The 23778-nt window shown below is 34.0% G+C and overlaps 1 protein-coding gene and 1 long non-coding RNA gene across 10 annotated transcripts in view; one reads left to right on the forward strand and one right to left on the reverse strand.

Annotated features, from left to right (window-relative positions):
• Positions 1–14234, reverse strand: part of LOC136030146 (uncharacterized) — a 102437-nt gene extending 88203 nt beyond the window's left edge. For 3 of the 5 annotated variants that reach the window (XR_010618195.1, XR_010618194.1, XR_010618197.1), the window contains exon 1: positions 6078–6380. This is a non-coding gene — a long non-coding RNA (uncharacterized LOC136030146). Of the gene's footprint in view, positions 1–6077; positions 6381–14059 lie in introns of those variants that run through there. The other 2 variants (XR_010618196.1, XR_010618198.1) reach the window with 2 other exon arrangements.
• Positions 14235–18578: 4344 nt separating this feature from the next.
• LOC136030147 (uncharacterized) overlaps positions 18579–23778 on the forward strand; it is a 57646-nt gene continuing 52446 nt past the window's right edge. For 3 of the 5 annotated variants that reach the window (XM_065708851.1, XM_065708850.1, XM_065708848.1), the window contains exon 1: positions 18579–18678. The gene's annotated coding sequence lies outside the window, so the exon portion shown is untranslated. Of the gene's footprint in view, positions 18814–23778 lie in introns of all 5 variants that reach the window. The other 2 variants (XM_065708852.1, XM_065708849.1) reach the window with 2 other exon arrangements.

Raw genomic sequence — 23778 nt, forward strand, 5'->3', positions numbered from 1 at the left:
TGAGCTACTTCGGCTTGAATACATTCGTTTTTGAATTGGTATGTGATGAAATAATTCAGACGTTATATGCGGACAGTGACGTCACTCGACACACAGACACATAGACAACTTATTTTTATATATTAAAAGATGGTAGGTTAGCCTTCGACTGACTTACCCTGTTTTCGACGTTCAAATGATTTATTCTTAGTATTCCACTTGTAATACGAAGGCACTTCAGTATACAGCAGTTTTTTTGCAAAAGAACCATTTTGGATAACGAAAAGAGAGGAGTTAACGTTGTATCTGGTGGTTTCAGGGCTCTTTGTTGCACGTTGGATTCTGAAAAAAAACACGTTGACCATTCTGTAACTGTACCACTAAGCGAACAACAGCTGGACTTCGTTAATGTATTGGAAATGAAAGAATTCGCCAAGCAGCTTCATTACTGCTTATGTATCTTCCAGCCTGATATTGTACGATTTCAACGATATCTCTGATTTCGGACTGCGAGCCAAAAACTGCTATGTCACTGCCTTTGTTGACGTATTTACATATGTATTTGATTGCCTTTACGGAGTTACAATATTCAAAGCTTATTTATTATTGCTGTTTTACCGCCATCTTCAGTAGATCTTCTTCTATATTGTTGGTGACCATCATTGGCAGTAATTGTGTTAGGTACTAAAAGTTGAGGATATTGCTTTGTGCACCTTCCTTTGGCCATGCATGGTGATTTTTTGTTCAGTGCACCGGAAGGTCCATTTATCAAATTTTTTACCACAATACCATATAAGCCCTTATCGACATTTTCATCAGGTATTTCAGTGGAAACCACATCATCAATTTCATTTGAAGTAATTTTATCATGCAGCCAGATTAGTATATATGTGTGTGGCAATCCTCTTTTTGCCATTCCACGAGTACATCCAGCATCGAACTTACCCAAACACTTTAAGTTTTACTATGTAGTTTATAAGTGATTTAAACTTTTGCTGGAAGACTCGGGCCGTAATGTCATGTCTATGAACCGCCGATTCTCCTTGAAGTAAAAGCTGCTGTATCTCATACCAAGATTGATTACATGTAAATGTGTTAAATAAATCTGGACGACCATAGAGAAGAACATACGCAATAGCATCTTGAGCAGATTAATGCATATGACGCGGACTGCCAGCATATGACGAAGATAAAATCGTAAATCTTCCAACGTTAGTGATATTACTGTCATTTACAACGGCATCTCGCAAATGAATGGTTTGTTCTGAGCGCAGTTTGGTCTGATTCAGACGGATAAATAGCAAACGTTCTGATTCAATCTTTGCATACATAATAACGATGTATTGATGAAACAATTGACGGTATTTTAAAATATAATTATCTTCATTGTGACGAATCATTAGTCTATAGTAATAATAATTCATTGCGCTGCATTTCTTATCCATTTTTTTATTAGTGGATGGATCTATCAATTTATTATTAAAGTGATAGCCGTCGGCTTATTGGCAATTGCGTCGTCCGGAATAGCCGCAACGTGTTGCTTGGTGGAAGAACTGCTCATTCCTTTTTGAAATTGCCTCTGAATTTGCATTCTACAGAAACTCCCACGTGCAATATTTCGAAATCATCTGGGATGGGTAAAGTATTGCAGCATTGCAAACTTATTATTTTGGACGAGTGCACAATGGCACTCAAAAAATGGCTCGAGGCTCTGGATCAATGTTTGAGAGATTTGCGAGGGAAGTCCTGGTCATCATATATACTCCCTGTGTCCCGGTCGTCATTTGTGTCCTGGTACTTTGTTAATGGTGATTGCTAATCAAACATTCCTTGTGTCCCGGTCGCTTTCTCTTTGAGTGTCCCGGTCGTCATTTGTATTCCCTATGTGCCGGTGTCCCGGTCGTCATTTGTGTCCTGATGTCCCGGTCTGTAATTTCGTCAGTCGAAAACATGAAGTCAGTCAACACATAAACATGACGTCACCCGACAGACAGACATATCCACGGACAACTTATTTTTATATAGATAGATAGATAGATATATAGATATATCTATCTATATTCACAGGTGGGACACAGGGACACAACTACAATTGCGCGTAACTAGTATGGCGCGTAACAACTTATGCGCGCGGGGGGGGGGGGCTTGGGGGATGCGAAGCGCCCCCAACAACTAGGAACAGCTAGTATATGTATAAATCTGACGTAACCGACATAGTGCAACAGACATAACACACAAACAACTTATTTTCATATATATATATATATATATATATATATATATATATATATATATATATATATATATATATATATATATAGAAGATATATAGAGTTTTACGTAGTTAAACAGTTCTTATTTTCTCCAGTCACAGTTTATGTTTTCATCAGTCACAGTTTAAGCTTTTGTTAGTCACAGATTACGTATTCATCAGTCAAAGTCTAGGTTTTCTTCAGTCTTTGCTTATATATTCTTAAGTCACAGTTTATGTCACCTTCAGTTCGAAAGTCACAGTTTATGTTTTCTTCAGTCAATGTTTATGTTATCTTTAGTGAAAGTTTTTTTTTTTCAGCCAAAGCTTATGTTTTCTTTAGTCACAGTTTATATTTTCTTCAGTCACATTTTATGATTTTCTTCAGTCACTTTTTGTTTTCTTCAGTCAAAGTTTATGTTTATTCAGTCATAGTATATATTTTCTTCAGTCACAACTTAAATTTTCTTCAGTCACAGTTTAAGTTTTCTTTAGTCACAGTTTATGTTTTTTTTCAGTCACAGTTTATGTTTTTTTCACTCTCAGTTTATATTTTCTCCCACTAAAGTTTATGTTTGTATTTTTTTAGTCACAGTTATGTTTCCTTCAATCAAAGTCTATGATTTCTTTAGTCCCAGTTTATGTTTTCTTTAGTCACAGTTTATATTTTCTTCAGTCAGAGTTTATGTTTTCTTCAGTCAAAGTTTATGTCATCTTTCGTCACAGTTCAGGTTTTTTCAGTCAAAGTTTATGTTTTTTTTCAGTCATAGTTTAAGTTTTGTTCAGTCAGAGTTGATGTTTTTTTCAGTCCCAGATTATAATAATGATAGATGGTAATAAGCTTACCTAAGATTTGGATGTCAGGTGATTGATTTTTCTTCTAACGATAATTTCGATAGGACCTGTGCCTGTCATCATCAAGTTAATTCAAATTTCTTGCCAGAAAGTAAAATCACTAAATAAATAACTCGTTTTGTAACGAGTGATAAAATCACTCGCTTTGTAATGAGGACATCTAAGAAAGGTAAATTGCGGTTATTTTCAAGTTCAATGGTGAACTTAATATCTGGGTCCTGCTGGTTAAAAATATCGAAAAAAGGATCTTAATTTGTCTTGTGCCCCATTCCAAATTATTAAACAAGTCAAAGATCTCTCCTATTTAGGTAGAAAGCTAGAATTATTAATCACCAAAAATTCTTAAAACAATGTAAGAAACTAGACAGACCTGATCTGTCTTTCTGTTTGTGTTTTACGTGTGTTTAACTGCCTGCTTAATGTTATCTTGATATTATCTTCGCTATCGGGAATATTTAGTCTTTCTTTAAGATCTAAAAAGATTTTTTTTTATTTTTTAAATATCGTCTTCATTTTGTTTATCTGTTTTTTGTAACAGAGGTCTCTTTTGAATTATAAAGTCGTCAATATTTAAAATTCCATGATGTCCTGTAGTGGCGCAGTGGGTTTGACCTTAGCTTGGTAATACGGGACCCAGAGATCGAATCATGCTGCAGCAATGCACTGCAGGGCCGACGCAGGGACCTTAGTAGTCAAGAGGCGTCGTTAATCCTATACTATATACTACTATAAAATTACAAGATTTCCAAGCTGTCTATTGAGGCTTGTACTGAAAAATTTTCTTAATTCTTCAAAGTAAGTCAAACTATTTACAAGTATAAGAGTTTTTTTTAAATTTTTGATGTTGTGAACTTTTTAAACCCTTTTTTATTACTTCAAGGGCAATAAATTTGGACTCTTCTGAATTACGCATAGATTGTGCTATTAGGGCAATATCTTGTAAATCTTGGGGATTATATCCCCTAATACCATCCCCTGAGATGTTTTTTACTATCAAGGTTTTTTGTAAAACCTAATTTTGTAAAAGACTTCCTTTGAATAATATTGTCGTCAACGTTTGACTCGCCTATATTTCCCAGTTCCTGAGCCATGCTTGTACTGAAATATTCTCGTAATTCCTTAACATGTGTTAAAGCCTTGACGAGTTGAAGATTTTTTTTAAATTTTTGTCGTTTCATACTTTTCAAACCCTTTTTTATTATTTTAAAGGCAATAAATTTAGATTTTTCTGAAGCCCACATAGATTTTGCTATTTGAACTATCTCTTTGATTTTTTGCACTTCACCATCCGCTAAGATGTTTCTCACAATCCAAACATAAATGAGAGTTTTTCTTAAGAAAAACCTTATACGTTTTCCGTATTTAGTCCTTTTCATATATGGCCTAGCCTTTCCATTGACCCAATTTATAAATTTTCCCAACCCACCAATATTAATATTGAATACAAGCGCCATTTTGTATGTTTATAAGTAGTAATATTTTGCTATGTCAGTAGACTAAATCAGATAATACTTAAAACAAACAAAAACTTTGAATTTTTCAATGTGTTTTTCTAGTTTGAATTATTGTTCAGATAACAAAAATATTTATGCAGTTAGCAGAATAATTTTATATATTACTTAAAAATAGTATTTTTCTAATATTAGTGTTACATAATATTATTAAAAATAATATCTAATAATAAATCTAAGAAAAAAAAGCTACAAAAATTAAAAAGCCTAAGAAACTAAAAAAAGAAAAAACTAAAAGAATTAAAATTATAACATGTTTTTTTTTGTATGTTTGAGGGTTTTCATATTACGTCTGAAAAATAAAAAAAAAGGAAAAAAAAAACTAAAGAAGAAAAAAAAGATAAAACTAAAAAAAGAAAAATTAAAAGAAGCAAAAAACTAAAATAATAAAAATACAAAAAAAGAAAAAATTAAAAAAAGAAAACTAAAAAAAAGAAAAAAAAAACAAAAAAAAGAAAAAAATAAAAGTTAAAAAACTAAAAAGAAAAAAAGCTAAAAAACTAAAAAAACTACTAAAAAGAAAAACTAAAAAAGAAAGAAAAAACTAAAACTAAAAAAAGAATAAACAAAAAAAAATTATTAAAAAAAAGAAAAAACTGAAAAAAAGAAAAGCCTAAAAAGAAAAAAACTAAAAAAGAAAAAACATTAAAAAAGGTAAAAAACTATAAAAGCTGCAAAACTAGAAAAAAAAAATAAAGCATGTTTGTTTTTATGTATATTTGAGGGTTTGCATATGACGTATGAAAACAAGAAGAAAATGAAAGAAAAATTAAAAATGAAAAAAGAGAAAAACTAAAAAAATAAATAAATAAATAAACAAAAGGAAAAAACTGAAAAAGAAAAAACAGTAAAAAAATAAGAAACCTAAAAAGAAAAAAACTAAGAAAAAAAATTAAAAAATGGAAAAAACTAAAAAACAGAAAAACTAATAAGAAGAAAACTAAAAAAGAGAAAAAACTAAAAAAGAAAAAAACTAAAAAAGAAAAAAAATCAAAATAAGAAGAAAAACTAAAAAGAAAATAAATTAATAAAAAGAAGAAACTAATAAAAAGAAAAACCTAAAACTGAAAAAAAACTGAAAAGAAAAAACTAAAAAAGAAACTATCTATATATATAAAAATAAGTTGTGTGTCTGTTATGTCTGTTACACTATGTCTGTTACGCCAGGTTATATCTTATCTATATATAAAAATAAGTTGTATGTATTTTTGTGTTGAGGGTTTGCATATGACGTGTGAAAAATAAAGAAGAAAAAGTGAACTGAAACTAAAAATGTAGAAACTGAGAATTGTATAAATATTTCAATATATTTTGACAATAGATTAAAGTAATTAGAAAACCTTAAAACAGATACTTATAATTTTGAGGTTTATTAAAAATTGTTGAGTTTTAGCATGCTTGGCACGTAAAAAATTTTTTAACTGTCAATGTTAGAATGAACACTGACAAATTGAAAAACATTGAAATAGATGGAATGTTACCAAAAAGCAAAACCAGGCTTGCGGTTCAAAGAGAAAGGGCCAGATTAGGAATGTGCAATTTACGTCAACGAAGGCGTGTCGAGGAACTACCAGAGCAACGCGAAACCAGACTTGCTGCTGAAAGAAAAAGTAAAAAAAGAAGGCGTGTCGAGGAATCACAAGAGCAACGTGAAAACAGGCTTGTGGCTTCAAGAGAAAATGCCAGATTAGGAATGTGGAATTTACATGAACCAAGGTGTGTCGAGGAACTACTAGAGCAAGGCGAAAACAGACTTGCTGCTGAAAGAGAAAGTAAAAAAGAAGGCGTGCCGACACAACTACAATGGCGCGTAATATATATATATATATATATATATATATATATATATATATATATGTCGAGGAACTACTAGAGCAAGGCGAAAACAGACTTGCTGCTGAAAGAGAAAGTAAAAAATATATAAATATATATATATATATATATATATATATATATATATATATATATATATATATAAATAAATAAATATGTACATATATATACATATATATATATATATATATATATATATATATATATATATATATATATATATATATATATATATATATACATATATATATATATATATATATATATATATATATATATATATTATATATATATATATATATCCAAAGGCTAAACACATGTTAAAGAATTACGAGAATATTTCAGTACAAGCATGGCTCAGGAACTGGGAAATATAGGCGAGTCAAACGTTGACGACAATATTATTCAAAGGAAGTCTTTTACAAAATTAGGTTTTACAAAAAACCTTGATAGTAAAAAACATCTCAGGGGATGGTAATCCCCAAGATTTACAAGATATTGCCCTAATAGCACAATCTATGCGTAATTCAGAAGAGTCCAAATTTATTGCCCTTAAAGTAATAAAAAAGGGTTTAAAAAGTTAAAATATAAATATATATATTTGATATATATATATTAAATATATATCAATTTATCTCCTCTCGTCTCTCCCTAAAAACTAATTTAGTGTGAACGTGAAGGCTCAATGAGACTAGCCGTGTTGTGGCAGCAAAATTCACCCTCTCTTCGTAATTTCATAATAAAAAGACAACCCAACTTTTGAAGTTTAAAGAGTTCTAGTCGTTTTTTTTTAAGTCGGCATTTCTTTGAGACAAACCAGCAACACGGATGAACATCTTCCACAGGCGATAATCTTTTTGGGAGGGGGACGCATAAACCCGGTCTTTTTACTCCTGTAACAAATTTTATCTAATTCTGTGAAAACATCCCCCCTCTGTTCTTTTGAAGGCAATATCTTTCAGAAATCAAACAGTTCGTTGTAACGAACTGTAGTAAGGAGCGACCCGACTCAAAAGTAACCAAAACTGTAAAAAATGGAATTTTGATACCAATAGTAACATCAAAAGAATCGCATTTTAATGCTAATTTTAAATATACAAGTTTGATCAAGATCAGCTATACCCATTAAAAGTTACGAGCCTGAGAAAATCTGCCTCACTTTAGAAAATAGGAGAAAACACCCCCTAAAAGTCATACAATCTTAACCCTTTGATGCCTGAAGGTTCCCTCAGGAACCATGAACTTTTTAATTTATTTTAATCCTGACCGTTTGACCTATTAACGTCAATCCATTTGCCATTGTCTCAATCTGATCTACCTAGACAGGTTTGTATTTTTCTTAGTCCGTAATCTGTCACCCTTGTGTGAGGTAATGAAGTTTGAACCTGTGCCCTCTAGCCTTGCTTGTTTTTCCTGAAAGGTGAGAATACTTTTTTGTGAATAACTTTATTGTTTTTTGTGCTAGAGTTTTCATTCCAAAAGTTTTAGAAAGAAGACGTTTTGTTTGTTCAGATGAGCTATCATACACTCCTATAGCTGGAAAACCAGAGGATAGAAACGACCCCCAACGTCGTGGTTCCTCTGGGAACCATCCGGCGGTAGCGAGACCAGATGAGACGGTAAGCCGTATACAGTGTGAGACGCCTAGATATCATGAAAACAGTTGCTTTACACCATTGGAATCAAATTTTGAGAGCTCGACCATGTTCTGTCTCTTCAAGGAACCATCCGGCATGCATAGCTCCGAATTTTATCGCTCGAAAGAGCCATCTAGACAAGAACTGGTGGAGTTGCCGTCGTCAATAACAATGTAGGGGAGACCGGGGTTGACCCGGACGTGATTTTTTGAAACGGCATATCTTCTAAGCCATTGACTTTTCTCCAGTTCTGACTTCACCATAAAATGCGTATCCGTTAGGACTACCTTCGAGATTTTTTTCAGATTTTTCTACAAAAAGGAAAAAAAGATTTTTATTTTTTCATTTTTTTGAAATGTCCGAAACAACCCCTACCCACGGGGTTGGATCGGACGGCCCCAGTAGTGGTTCGGACACCATGCTAAACCATTAGATTTCGACTTTTTTTTTCAAATATGCATAAAAGTATAAAAAGTAAAAAACGTACTTCAGCTATATAAAATGACAAAAAAGCTTTAAAATGACACACCATTCACCGGAGTTGGTACGAGCTGAGATTTTACTCAAAGACCGCTTAGTATACCACTAAAATATATTCCTAATGTGAACTGCTGTACTTGCTTAGTAGAAATACTTATTTTGAGGCATTCATTCGTGTATTTTCTACCCTAAATACCAACCTTTTAGAGACGGGGTTGGTTCGGACAGATAAAAAAATGTCCGAACCAACCCCCAATCGCCGTGTCCCGCCCAACCCCATGTGTCCTCGTGCGACGTCAAAATGATTTGAAAAAAAATCAAATAGATGGCGCTCAATAAACTGCTCTAGAATCTTTCTATGTGAGCTACTTTTCTCCTGAAAAAATGTCATTGCAAATCCAGCAGCCTGGTCCACTCTATTAAACTCCAAACAGAGACCCTTGAAAAAAATTCTTACCTTAAAAAACACTTTTTGCAAAATACAAACAAATGGCTGCGTCTATCTAGATCCAAACTGGCTTGATAATAGGGCAGTAGATGGTGCACCTTTCGTGATTTTTTGATAATTTTTACTTAACCGCTAGGTGTCCATACTTGACTGTCCAGATCAACCCCGTGTCCGGGTCAACCCTGGTCTCCCCTACTAGACTGTTACCAAATATATTTTTTACAGTGCAGAAATGGACCAGCCTTCTCCGAGTACATCAAAACTGTGGAAGATGAGTATTCGGCTGTCCAGCGAAGACTTCGAACACGCCCCGTGTCATTAGCACAGGCTCTGAATTTTATTCTTTGCCCGGAAGACAACTCCGACCTCGAAGATCTGTCTGAGGAAGATGAGGACCCATCTGATCCTAGTTTTCTCCTTCCTGATCCTGATAATAACCCGCAGGAAGAAGAGATTGAAGAAGAAATAGAAAGCGGTCGAATTGAAGCTGACGACCACAACAGTGAGGATGACCATGAGGATGTCGAGATCGCCAGACAAAATGCCACGAGCTCAGGCACTGCTGCTTCGAAACCAAACAAACGGCGGGACCTTGCTTGGAGAAAAGTGGATTTCGTCCAGCCAGATGCTGCGTGGAAGGATCATCTTGTCGTCGACCAAGAAATGAGTGGCAAGACACCCCTAGAATTTGTCAGGCTGTTTTTTGACCAAGGCGTGGTCAACCATATACGTGACCCAACGAAAATTTACGCTCTTCAAAAAGATGCCAAAGAATTTGGAGTTTCATCTGCCGAGGTGGAATGCTTCTTAGGGATTCTTGCATTCACAGGAATAGTGAAAATGCCGTCATACCGCAGTTACTGGTCAAACGAAACGCGCTACCCTGTAATAGCTGATGCCATGTCGCGTGACAGATTCGAGCAGATCAAAAAGTATCTTCATTTCAACGACAATCTTACCCAGAAACCACGAGGAGACCCTGGGCACGACAAGATCCACAAAGTTCGTCCTCTGATAGAGATGATCAGAGATAACTTTATGAAGATACCCCCAGAAGAACACCAGGCAGTAGACGAGCAAATTGTGCCGACAAAACAGAGGATTTTGTTGAAGCAGTACAATCCCAAGAAACCGCATAAGTGGGGTTATAAGTTCATCTCAAGGGCTGGGGAGAGTGGTTTCGTTTACGACTTTGAAATGTATACGGGTAAGGGGTCGGTTGATGTCAGTGACCTGGGAGTTTGAGCTGATTTTGTCCTGCGGCTTGCAAGAGGAATACCCAAGCACAAAAATTACAAGCTATTCTTTGACAATTGGTTCTCCTCGTTAGACTTGGCACAAACACTAAGTGATCAGGGCATACTTACACTGGCCAAAGTGAGGGCAAACAGGTTGAAAGGCTGTGCTTTGGAATCCAACAGCAAATTGAAAGCCCGAGGAAGAGGCTCTTACGACTGGCGAGTGGAAACGCAGTCGAATGCCATTGTGGTGAAGTGGTATGACAATAAGCCAGTCCACTTGATTTCGACCTATGCCGCCCTAGACCCAGAAGATACATGTAGGCGGTGGGATGGTAAACGAAAAGAGTATGCCGATGTCAAGCGACCATATTGTATGAAGGAGTACAACCGCTTTATGGGTGGTGTAGATCTTGCCGACATGTTGCTGGAGCTTTACAGGATTGACTTCAAGTCACGGGAAAATGGTACATGAGGATCTTCTTCTTCTTGTTTGACTTCTCCGTTGTGAATGGCTGGCTCTTATACCGCAGGTGTCTTGCTGCTGGGCAGAAACCAATGAACCTGCTACAGTTCAAGACAAATGTGGCACGTGTACTTCTATCTGGTGCATCTTTGGCAACACCAAAGAGAGGTAGACCTCTCAGTGACGCAGATGCCAACTCTCAGAAAAAAAGAAATTATACTTGTCGCCCCCCAGATTCGACAAGACTCGATAAACAGGGGCACTTCCCGGCTTGGATAGAGAGCAAACAGAGATGCAGAGTATGTGTACAAGCTCATTCCAAAGTGAAATGCATAAAATGTGAAGTGTCCTTGTGTTTCACACCCAACAGGAATTGTTTTCTGACTTACCACACTATGTAGCCGATCAGAGTGTTTTTGTGCCATGATTGCCGGATGGTTCCTGTGGGAACCATTTTTTTATTTCATCATCTTTATCATTACATTTTTTTTTCTTGCCATTTCTGTCGTGGAATAGGTCATAACGAAGCCTGGAAACGGCCGAAATATTTTTCCCATTCTTTTTTTCATAATTCAGGCATCAAAGGGTTAACGAAAATCACACCATCAGATTCAGCGTATCAGAAAACATTGTTGCAGAAGTTTCAAGCTATTATCTACAAAAATATAGAATTTCCCATTTTTTTTGCCAGAGGACAGATCACGGATGCGTGTTTATTTGTTTTCTTGTTGTTTTTTCCCACGGGTGATCGTATCGACAGATTGGTCCTAGAATCTTGTGAGAGGGCTTATTCTAAGGGATATTAAAAGTTCTAGTGCCCTTTTTAAGTGACCAAAAAAATTGGAGGGCACATAGGCCAATGCTCAATTTTCCCCCAAAGTCACCAGATCAAAATTCTGAGATAGCCATTTTATTCACCACAGTTGAAAACCTAATAAAATGTCTTTAGGGACGACTTACTCCCCCGCAGTCCTCTTGGGAGGGGCTGCAAGTTGTAAAATTTGACCTGTGTTTACATATAGTAATGGTTACTGAGAAGTGTATAGATGTTTTCATGGGGATTTTTCTGGCTTAGGGGGGAAAGTTGAGGGGGTGGGGTTACGTGGGAGGATATTTCCATGGAGAGATTTCTCATGGTAAAAGAGAATTTCAATGAAGGGAGCGCAGGATTTTCTGGCTTTATTTGAAAAAACAATGAAAAAATAAATATGGAAAGTTTTTTGTACTGAAAGTAAGGAGCAGCATTAAAACTTAAAACGAACATAAATTATTACGCAAATGAGGGGTTTACCTCCTCGTTATACCTCACTCTTTCCGCTAAAGTATTCTTAGTAATTTCAACTATTTATTCTACGGCCTTTGTGATTCAGAGTTCATTCTTAAGGAATTGGGACACAATCTTTAGCGTAAAGATTGTGTAAAAAAGCTTTAGTGTAAGCCTTTTTTTTAATGTAAAAAGCTTTAGCGTAAAGAGCGAGGTATCTATGAGGGTTGGTATCTATGTGGTTTGTAAAACATATAAATATAGAAGTTCTTTACGTAAGTTAATTCGTAAGTTACGTATATTTTTTACCAGTGAAAACGTTTGTAAAAAATTAAAAGTTTTAGCTGCTTTTTTAAGTAGTCAAAAACTTGGAGGGCATCTAGGCCTCCTCCTTCACTTCTTTTTCTCAAAATCTTCCGATTAATTGCAATTAATTAATTTGCAAATTTTGTTTTAATTATTTATGTGCGGAGAGCCAAGATCAAAACATGCACTAATTCAAAAACGTCCCGAAATTAAATTAAAAAAAACAAGTTTTTTTTAGCTGAAAGTAAGGCCCTCCCTAGTTGCCCTCCGATTTTCGGTTGATTAAAAAGGCAACTAGAACTTTTAATTTTTTACGAATTTTTTTATAAGTAAAAGATATACATAACTTATAAATTTGCTTACGTAAATAACTTTTGTATTATTATGTTTTTATTACAAAGTAAAAAAAATAAAAGCAGCAAAAATAAAAAATTCCAAATTTTTCAGGTAAGAGCTTGAAGCTTATACAGTAGGATTTTTGATACACTGAATTTTATAGTGTGATTTTCATTAAGATTCTGTTACTTTCAGGGGATGTTTCCCCCTAGTTTCTAAAACAAAGAGAATTTTCTCATGCTCGTAACTTTCGATGAGTAAAACTAAACTTGAAAAATGTTGTATATTTAAAAAAGCATACAAATGCAATTCTTTTAATTTAATTATTGGTATCAAATTGAATTTTTTTAGAGTTTCAGTTACTGTTGAGCTGGGTGGCTCCTTACTTTCAGTTTGTTACCACGAACTGTTTGATATTATAAAATCTTCCTAACCATGATTAAATATTTATGTTACCAAGATTATAAGTACCAAGGAAACACGTACTTATCAGTTGCTTGACTATGTAAAGAAAATTAGATAGAAAAATATATGTCAGTGTGTATTTCGGTTATGAATATAATTTTTTCATATTATGTTTTATTTTTTCATCATAATTAATTTAATGTTTCAAAATTAAAAAAAAAAATAACATAAAATAAAAATAAAAATTTCATTTTTAAGTAAAAACACGAATACGAACCACCCACTTCTTGTCTTTCCTAATTCTAATCTTTGAAACAGAATATTTATTCACTGTTTTTAGCCCGCACAAAAATTTAAATGTAAGCTATGAATGTTATTAATTTAAGATTTGAATTGAGAATAAAACGTCATCTTCTTAAAATTTTCGATATGAAATGCATCAAGTGTTCTAAAGATATCCTATGATCTTTTTCTTGAGAAAAACACATTTTCTTTTCAAGAAAACTTTTAAGTTTTGAATTCTTTTAATTTGAAGTTTGTTTCTTAATACGTTCTGTTTCCTTCTGTTTTCGCCTTTTTATTTCATCATGTTTTGGTATATTTTATTTGGATTCACCTAATTTTACATCTCGATTATGTGCCATTCTGAACACAACTACCATGTTTTGTTCCAAGAGGAAAAAGTTTACTCTACTTTTTCTGTGAGTAACACGGCCAAATCTGGTTTGGCACAAACCATGTCATAGTCTTCCCCGGAGCTCTTTCTTCATTATGGCTTTTTCAGGCGAACTCGGACGAATAAAATAGTTTTTTTTATCATAAAAACAAACTTTTAAAAAAAAATAACTTCAAATGCACCTGATTTGCCTTTTCGAACTCGAAAAAATAGAAATTTAGATTTGGCCTGCCTGAAAAAGTAAAAAAGCCCGAACGACTCTATTTGAAAAAAAAAAACTATAATGAAGACACGGCCTAATCAAATTATCTTAACAACCCTTTGGATTCTAGTATCTTACCCAATAACAAAAAAAAATTAGAAATCTCTGTCACCTGAACATTCAACTCAATCAGCTCAAATGCAACTGACAGCAACAAACTGTGGAAAGATAACAGGGAAAATCAAATGCTTTCTTTATCGTTCAAACTTTAAAGTGTTGTCATTCTGAAATTATTTGCTGATAAGATTTGGCGACAAGAAAAATATTGAAAATTATATGTTTTTTATTGTTTTAAAAAGTAGAGCTGTGAGAAACAGTAAAACTTTAGCGTAAAGGGGAGGGGGGTTGAGGAGGGAAAAACCACTTTCATAGACGAATAATTTCTGTTCGTTTAAGTTTTAATGTCGCTCCCTACTTTCAGTTAAAAACTTGTTTTTTATTTTGTTTTTGAAATTTTATTAATTAAAGCAGGTTTCATTGGTTCACCGTACACGAATAATAAAATAAAATTTGCATATTAATTTTACTTTTTTGGCTAAATGGCTTTCTCAAAGTTTTGAACGGACAATTTTGCGAGACAGGGGAAGGGGAGGGGACCTAGTTGCCCTATTCTTTTTGCTTACTTAAAAGAGCACTAGAACTTCAAATTTTATTTACGAGCTTTTTCTTAGTAAAAAAAATACATAACTTACGATTAACTTGCATAACAAACTTCTATATTCACATGTTTTTTTTATGTATATGAGGTACCACCTCGTAAATACCTCGGTCTTACACTAAAGTTACAATTTTGTTCCAATTCTTTAAGAATGACCCCTGAAACAGAAATACCGTTTAATTAATAGCTATTTTGAAATAGCTGAAGATACTTCAGCTTAAAGAGCGAGGTATTGAGGACGGAACCAACCTCCTAAAATACGTAATAATTTCTACCGTTTTAAGTGTTAATGTTGCTCCCTACTTTCAGCAGAAAAAACCTCGTTTTTTATTTAATTTCATTTGTTTTTTTTAATAATGTGGGAAGACCAGCACTCCTTTCATGGAAACTCTCTCCCTCCAAGATAAATTCCTTCATGAAAAGATCCTCCCACGTCACCCGATCTTAACAGCCCCCTCATAACCATCCGAAAAAATCACCCCTGAAAACTTCTGTATACTTTTCAATAACCAATACTATATGTAAATAATGGGCAAAGCTCCTAACTTACAGCCCTACCCCCGGTGACTGTGGGAAATTAAGTCGTCTTCAAAGAAAAGGTTATTAGATTTTTCAACTATCCTGAACAATAAGGCTATCTAAAAAAAAATTTATCCACTGACTCTGGCAAAAATGAGCCTGAAAGGTTGCCTAGCTGTCGAGCAATTTTGGTTACTTAAAAAGGGCAATAGAACTTTAAATTTTTGTTAGAATGAGCTCTCTCGTGACATTCTAGGAGAACTGGGTCAATACAATCACTTTTTGGAAAAAAATACAAATAAACACGTATCCGTGATCTTCCTTCAGGCAAAAGATACAAATTTCACATTTTTAGAGATAGGAGCTTGAAACTATTACAATAGTATTTTCTGGTAAGCTTAATGTTTTTTTGTGAATTTACACCATTAGTGACTTTTACGGGGTGTTTTCTCCTTTTATCGAAAATATGGTAAATTTTCTCAGGCTCATATATATATATATATATATATATATATATATATATATATATATATATATATATATATATATATATATATATATATATATATATATATATATATATATATGTATATATATATATATATATATATATATATATATATATATGTAGAGAAGCAAATTCTGGTATGCCCAATAATTAAAATCGTAAACAAATGTTTTTTACAAGGGCCCCCGCATGTTAAATCTGTTTTTTTTTCAAACTGCGACGTCAGCACTCCGCAAATTGAGCTAAAAATTGAACCGAAGTTTTTATTTTCTGATGAGATTGAAAATTTCAATGAACGTTTCTTGGATCGAGGCGATGTCACATCTTTTTATCGAAAAGCGGGAGGGTGTAAGCTGGTTCAAGAATAGGCTGAACAAATTTCTTCTCTGATAGGTTTGACATGTACACTTATAAAACCCCTGGACGGGGGTATTTTAATTTAAAAAGATAGGTTGGGGGAAGTGCCCCTGGAAATGGTATCTGACAAACAGCCAATGAATTTTATTCATTTTGTTTAAAATTTAGGTTCTTAAGTATTTGGGCCAAGGGGTCTCAAAAGCAGAGAAGAAATTTTACCCGAAGAGAAAAAATCGTATGTCGTTGCAAAATATTCACCAGCGGGGTTCAGTTGCTGTAATGCAGCAATCTTCAACATAGGTTTCAGCATAACTGCAAATCTTATTCCGATGATTTTCCACAGTTTCTAATATTAGGATATTCGAATATGCTGAATCTGATGATAATATTTTTCTTAAGATTTCCCGAAGCTTTAAGGGGAGGAGTCCCCTCTTGGGGAAATTTTCTCAGGCTAGCAGTTTTCGATGGCATGAACTTTATATATTTCGAATCAGCATAAAAATTTGATTCTTTTATGTGTCTTTTGTCATGAATTAAATAAAAAAAACTAATTTTTTTAGCTGAAAGTAAGGAGCGACATTAAAACTTAAAACGAACAGAAATTAATCCGTATATGAAATGAGTTGTCCCCACCGCAATCCCTCGCTCTTTACGCTAAAGCTTTTAATTGTTTTAAAAAGTAGAATTGTGGCAAAGAGTCAAACTTTAGCGTAAAGAGCGAAGGATTGCGGAGGGGACAACTCATTTCATATACGGATTAATTTTTGTTCGTTTTAAGTTTTAATGTCGCTCCTTACTTTCAGCTAAAAAAAATTAGTTTTTTTATTTAATTTCTGAACGTTTTTGAATTAATGCATGTTTGGTTTTGGCTCTCCGCACATAAATTATTAAAATGAAATTTGTATATTAATTCTTTTTTTTGGCTAAATGGCCAAACAAGGGGTGGAGAAGGAGGTCTAGTTGCCCTCCAATTTTTCGGTTACTTAAAAAGGCAACTAGAACTTTTAATTTTTAACGAATGTTTTTATTAGTAAGAAATATACGTAACTTAAGAATTAACTTACGTAACAAACTTTCATAACCTTATATTTTTATTATGTATACGAGAGGTTTTTTACCCTCGTTAATACCTCGCTCTTTACAATCCTAAGTTTTGTCCCAATTCATTAAGACTGACCCCTGAATCAGAAATGGCGTAGAATAAATAGTTGAAATTACTAAAAATACTTTAGCATAAAGAGCAAGGTATTTATCTCCTCCTAAATACCTCGCTCTTTATGCTAAGGTATTTTTAGAACCCCTCATATGCGTAATAATCTCTGTTCGTTTTAAGTTTCATTGCTACTTCTTCCTTTCATTTGAAAAAAATGTTTTCATGTTTATTTTTCATTGTTTTCTTATAGTAATGCTAGAGAATCCTGCACCCTTGTCATTGAATTTTTCTTCCCCCATGACAGGTTCCTCCAAGGAAAGATCCTCCAACATAGCCCCCTTTCCTCAGCCCCATCCCTGAACAAAATAAAATCCCCCTGAAAACGTCTGTACGCTTCCCAATAACCATTACTATATGTAAACACTGGTCAAAGTTTGTAACTTGCAGCCCCTCCCCCAGGGATTGTGGGGGAGTAAGTCATCCCTAAAAACATACTTATTATGGTTTTCGACTATGCTGAACAAAATGGCTATCTAAAAATTTTGATCCGTTGACTTTGGGAAAAAAATGTGCGTGGGAGGGGGTCTAGATGCCCTCCAATTTTTTGGTCACTTAAAAAGGGCACTAAAACTTTTCATTTCCGTTATAATGAGCCCTCTTGCGACATTCTAGGACCACTTGGTCGATACGATGACCCCTGGGGAAAAGAAAAGAAAAGAAAAAAAAACAAACAAACAAATAAACACGCACCCGTGATTTGTCTTCTGGCAAAAAATACAAAATTCCACATTTTTGTAGATAGGAGCTTGAAACTTCTTCAGTAGGGTTCTCTGATACGCTGAATCTGATGGTGTCATTTTCGTTAAGATCCTACTACTTTTAGGGGGTGTTTTCCCCTATTTTCCTAAATAAGGCAAATTTTCTCAGGCTCTTAACTTTTGATGGGTAAGACTAAACTTGATGAAACTTATATATTTAAAATCAGCATTAAAATGCAATTCTTTTGATGTAGCTATTGATATCAAAATTCAATTTTTTAGAGTTTTGGTTACTATTGAGCCGGGTCGCTCCTTACTACAGTTCGTTACCACGAACTGTTTGAAACTTTGTTTTTTACTGTTTCTGTTATTATTTAGTTGCATCGACCCTTACTTGCAGTTCTTTACCTGGAACCGTTTGATAACTTTTAAGACTGATTATATCAGCTAGCCAACAAAATCACCAAAAATTACACTACTAGTTGAGCTAATACTTTTCAAGCAAAATTGTCTCATATCAAATAAAAAACAAGTGTCTTACAAGTTAGTGTGTCATGCCAGAAACCGAACCCTATTAATTTTCTCATTTTCTTTTATTATTATCGTCACCAAATCTTATCAGCAAGATTATAATCAAAATCACAGCAAAGTTTAAACGATGAAGAGAGCATTTGTTTTTCGCTGTTATCTTTTCCACAATTTGTTTTCTGTCAGTTGAATTGGAGCTGATTGAGTTGAATGTTCAGGAACAAAGCTTTCTAATTGGTGTTGTTATTGGGTAAGATATCAGATTCCAAAAGATTGTTAAGATAATCAGTTTAAGCCGTGACTTCATTCTGTTTTTTCAAACAAAGTCGTTCGTACTTTTTCAGGCAAGCCCAGTCTCCATTGGTACTTCCTAGGGCTCAAAAAGGTAAATCAGGAGCATTTGAAGTTTTTTTTCAAAAAAGTATAATTTTAGATGAATAAGAAACCTTTTTATTCGGCCAAGTTTAGCTGAAAAAGGCATAATGAAGAAAAGGTTTCAGGGAGACTGTGACTTGTATAGTACCAAATCTGATTTGACATTGTTAACGACCAAAATAGTACAGGAAGATTTTTCCTCTTGAAACAAAACACGGTAGTTGTCTACATAATGGTACATCCTTGAGAAGTTAAATTAGGTTAATCCAAATGAAATATACCGAAATATGATGAAATAAAAAGACAAAAACAGACAACACAGAATGTAACAAGAAATAAGATTCAAATTAAAAGAACTCAAAACTTAAAAGTCTCCTTGAAAAGAAAGTGTATTTTTCTAAAGGAAATGTTCATAGTATATCTTTAGAACGCTTGAAGTGTTTCACATCGAAATTTCTAAGAAGATGACGTTTTTCTTTTTTCAAGTCGATCAAATTCCAAGTTAATAAAATTTCATACCTTACAAATCAATAGTTGTGTTGGCTAAAACCAGTGATAAAATTTTCTGTTTCAAGGATTAGAATTGGGAGAAAGAAGAAGGGGTTGTGTCATATTCATAATTTCACTTTGAAATGAATATTTTTGTTTTTATTTTATTTTGTTGTTTTTTTCTTATTGTAGAACATCACATTGAATACGATGAAAAATAAAACATAATATGGAAAAATTATATTGATAACCGGAATTCACACTGACATATAATTTTCTATCCAATTTTCTTTACATATTCAAGCAATTTATAAGTACATTTTGCCTTGATACCTGTAATCTTGGTAACACCAACATGTGATCATAGTTAGAAACACTTTGCAATATATTTTATTGAGTAGATTGCCATTTTAGTTTTTTTTTTAATGTAATTCCTAAAAGAAATATTACTTTTATAGGATTTTTATTCTCCTGTTTAGCGATCAGCAAGGCTTATGTTTATTTCACTAGCCAAGTTAGAAGCAGGAATGCTCACTTAATTTTTCACAGAAAGGATGGATTTAAGTTTTCATAAAAGTTTGAACCGTATCATATTTTAAAAAGGCGTTGTCTCTTCCATACTGCCTTGATAACATAGCCTGCAGAAGATAATGGCTCCATCAAAACAAAAGAGGGGTGTGTATTCACTGAATGATATTAGATTTGTCACAAGAGTAAAAGAACGGGTTAAAGCGTTTTCTCCTTGGAAATTATCCCCTTGGAAAATATCCCGGTACTTGTCTATTATTTAGAAAACACTCAATAAGTGAAGTTAGGTTCTTTCGTGAAACAAACTACGATGTCAGGTTAGGTTAGTCTTATAAAGTCATGTTGTGTCCATTGACGCACTGTTTTGTTGTGGGTAACAACCCCTTATCCTGGAAAAATATAACTGTCTCTTTTTCAATCTTTGCCAAATCTTAATTTCAAAATCTATGTTCAAACACTATCTTCTATCTCTATCCGTAGCAAACTAAATTGAGTTTTGTCTTTGTGGAAATGAAACAAAATTTTCTCAGCGAAACTCTTGAGTGTGTTCTGAATTGAATTTAATCAATTGAATAAAGAACAAGTGCCAAATATTTAATTTAAATGTACCTACATCGTAGTTTGTTTCCCGAAAGGAGTTCAGTGATCTTCAACTTCACTTATGGAGTATGTTCTAAATATTACACATGTACCGATATCTCCCCGTGTTGCTGGTTGGACTGAAGGAAATTTTGACAGATGAAAAAGGACTAGAACTCTTTAAACCTCTAAAATGAGGTTCTCTGTTATATACCTCAAAGGGTGGACTTGGCTGCCAAAACATCCCAAGTCTCATTGAACCTTCGCCAACATACAGAATTAGTTCTGAGTGGGAAACAAGAGGAGAGAAGTTGATATATATTTCCCAGGGACACAGCCAGGACTAGATTAGAGAGATAGGCTTTCCACTTTCTATTCAAATTCTCGAGTATAATTTTTTTTATAAATTGATCATGGCTGTAGTAATAGCTGCAACGTAACAAAGAGCAAATCGTAGCATATAGGAACCAAAACTTTAAAAAGATGTTTAGAAAAACTGTCTAGGCTGAAAAATTGGGACCAGTGTTTTCTCTTCATGAAAAATATCCCCCCACCCCACAGGATATCCATCCCCACCGAAAATCCCGGATTAAAATTGTCCCCCCCCATATAAAGTAAAGCAGCTCAGAGAAATCACAGAATAAGTAGCTCAAAATGTTGATTAGATGCTTTGAGGTATCTGATAACCTCGTGCCCCTCTCTTTCCGTTTTTTTTTTGAAATCTCGAAATTTGCCAATATATTTTTCAGTCGTTCAATTTAATTCCGTATTACATGTTACAAAATCATTATAATAACTTGGAACTCCAAAAAGATATATGTTTTCTATTTACCCCCCCCCCCTTTGAATAATCCAATTAATCTTACAAATTTGAGTGGGTCTCTAATCTCTTATTTTATGTATGATACGAAATCAAATCATGAAGAAATTTTTCGATCCAAAGAATTTTCCTTTTTTGACCAAATGAGAAAATTTTTAATGGCATTATAATAATTCCAAGTACTAACTGATGTCCTTTTGAAAAAATTAAGAGCAATTACAATTACTATCATAAGACCGGTTCGGTGAATGGATACATCTGTGACTAATAAATCTTTTAAATTTAGTGCTGCTCCTTACTTTGAGCTTGAAAAAGTATTTTTGATTTAATTCCAACAAAGTTGAACATGTAAAGATTCTAACTTGTGTTCTACCCCATGATGTTCCCCATACTTGTAGAATACTGAAAAACTGAGTATGGTGGTTCAGTTGCTTGAGGGCTCATGGACAGCTTTCAACCCAGTCGATAATTTGCTACAATGGAAAAAAAAACAATAGGAAAACGTTTATTTGGCACTTTTGACGACGTCGGAAGAGCCATGAGTTCTAGCAAAATTCTAAGAATCAATAGATTAATTTAAAAGGAAAATCTGAGGCTTAATGCCGGTTAGGATTTCAAATAAGAGCTCTGAGACACGAGGTCCTTCTACATATCAAAATTCGTTAAGATCCGATCCCCGAATCGTCAGTTAAATATTCATCAGTTTTTCTAATTTTTCCTCTCACTTCAGCCCCCAAGATGGTTGAATCGGGGAAAATTATTTTCTCAAGTCAATTTGTGCAGCAACAACCAGTTGCTGCACAACCAGTTGCTGCACACAGTTGCAAGCTTACCAATTTTTATCGTCCTAGCACGTCCAGAAGCACCGAACTCACCAAAGCACTGGATATCCCACTATTCCCCCAAAGAGAGTGGATCCGGTCCATTTTTGTCACTCACGTATCTAGAGCTTGTGGTTATTCTTCCCATCAAGTTTCATCCTGATCTCTTCAACCTAAGCGTTTTCCGAGATTTTCGGTTTCCAAGATTTTGTCTCCCCTTCCAACCCCCTATGTTCCCAGATACAATTGGAATTGAAAAGAGAGTTCTGAGATATAATATTTTTCTATATATCAAGTTTCATTAAGATCTGATAACTCATTCGTACGATAAAGATACCTCAATTTTCACGTTTTCAAAGATTTCTGGTTTCCCCTCTCCAGATCCCCCGGTATCACTGCATCTGATCAGGATTAAAAAAAAGATCTCCGAACCATAAGATCCTTCTAAATATCAATTTTCATTAAGATCTGACCAGCTGTTCGTAAGTTATAATTACCTAATTTTGTCTAATTTTTCTGAATTAATCCCCCCCAACTCCCCCAAAGAGAGCCAATGCTGTCTGGCAATTTCAATCACGTATCTAGGACATGTGCTCATTCTTTAAACCAAGTATCATCTTGATCTCTCCACTCTAAGTCTTTTCAAAGATTTCCAGTTTCCTCCTCCGACTCCCCCAGTGTCACCAGATCCGATCAGCTCTGAGACATGAGGTCCTGAATATCAAATTTCATTCGGAATTTATTGCTTTTTCGTAAGTTAAAAAAAAGCCTACTTTTTTAATTTTTCCGAATTACCGAATGAGCCCCCCCCCCCCATCTCACCAAAGTAAAACAGTTCAAAATAGGGATGATACCTTTTTATTGACAGTGAAATATAAAATTATTTAACTGGATATTTCGAACACATATACAGTGTTCATCATCAGCAGTAAAACTAAAAGACATGAATAAAAAAAAAAATTAAAAAAAATTCGTTAAAAATTAAAATTTATAGTTGCCTTTTTGTGTAACCGAAAAATTGCATGGCAACTAGGCCTCCTTCCCCATCCCCTATTTCTCAAAATCGTCTGATCGGAACTAAGAGAAAGCCATTTAGCCAAAAAAGGAATTAAAATGTAAAGTTCATTTAATAATTTATGTGTGGAGAGCCAAAATCAAACATGCATTAATTCAAAAACGTTCAGAAATGACATAAGAAAAACTAGTTTTTCTAACTGAAAGTAAGGAGCGACATTAAAACTTAAAACGAACAGAAATTACTCCGTATATGAAATGGCTTGTCCCCTCTTCAATCCTTCGCTCTTTACGCTAAAGTTTGACTCTTTACCACAATTCTGCTTTTTAAAACAATTAAAAGCTTTAGCATAAAGAGCGAGGGATTTTGGAGGGGACAACCCATTTCATATACGGAGTAATTTCTGTTCGTTTTAAGTTTTAATGTCGCTCCTTACTTTCAGGTAGAAAAAAACCAGTTTTTTTATGTTTACGTTTAAAACCGCATGGACGTCAGCAATAGCGTTTAAAACATCCATTAAACATTTTTCTACGATAATCTAGTAGCCTGCTAGCCCTGCTAACTTTGCAATAGCCTAGTGGTGAGCAGATTATTTGTGAAACTTTCTTAGAGGTCTCAGAGGGGAGCATACAATATGGGCTCTTAAGCTATTTTTTACTAAGCTAAAGAGCTAACCGTTTAGTAGGTACCGTTTTATGCTTCCATGTTTTTTGACTTAAGAAG

Source organism: Artemia franciscana, chromosome 8 (assembly GCF_032884065.1).
Source record: "Artemia franciscana chromosome 8, ASM3288406v1, whole genome shotgun sequence".
In the NCBI taxonomy this organism is placed as follows: Eukaryota; Metazoa; Arthropoda; class Branchiopoda; order Anostraca; family Artemiidae; genus Artemia; species Artemia franciscana.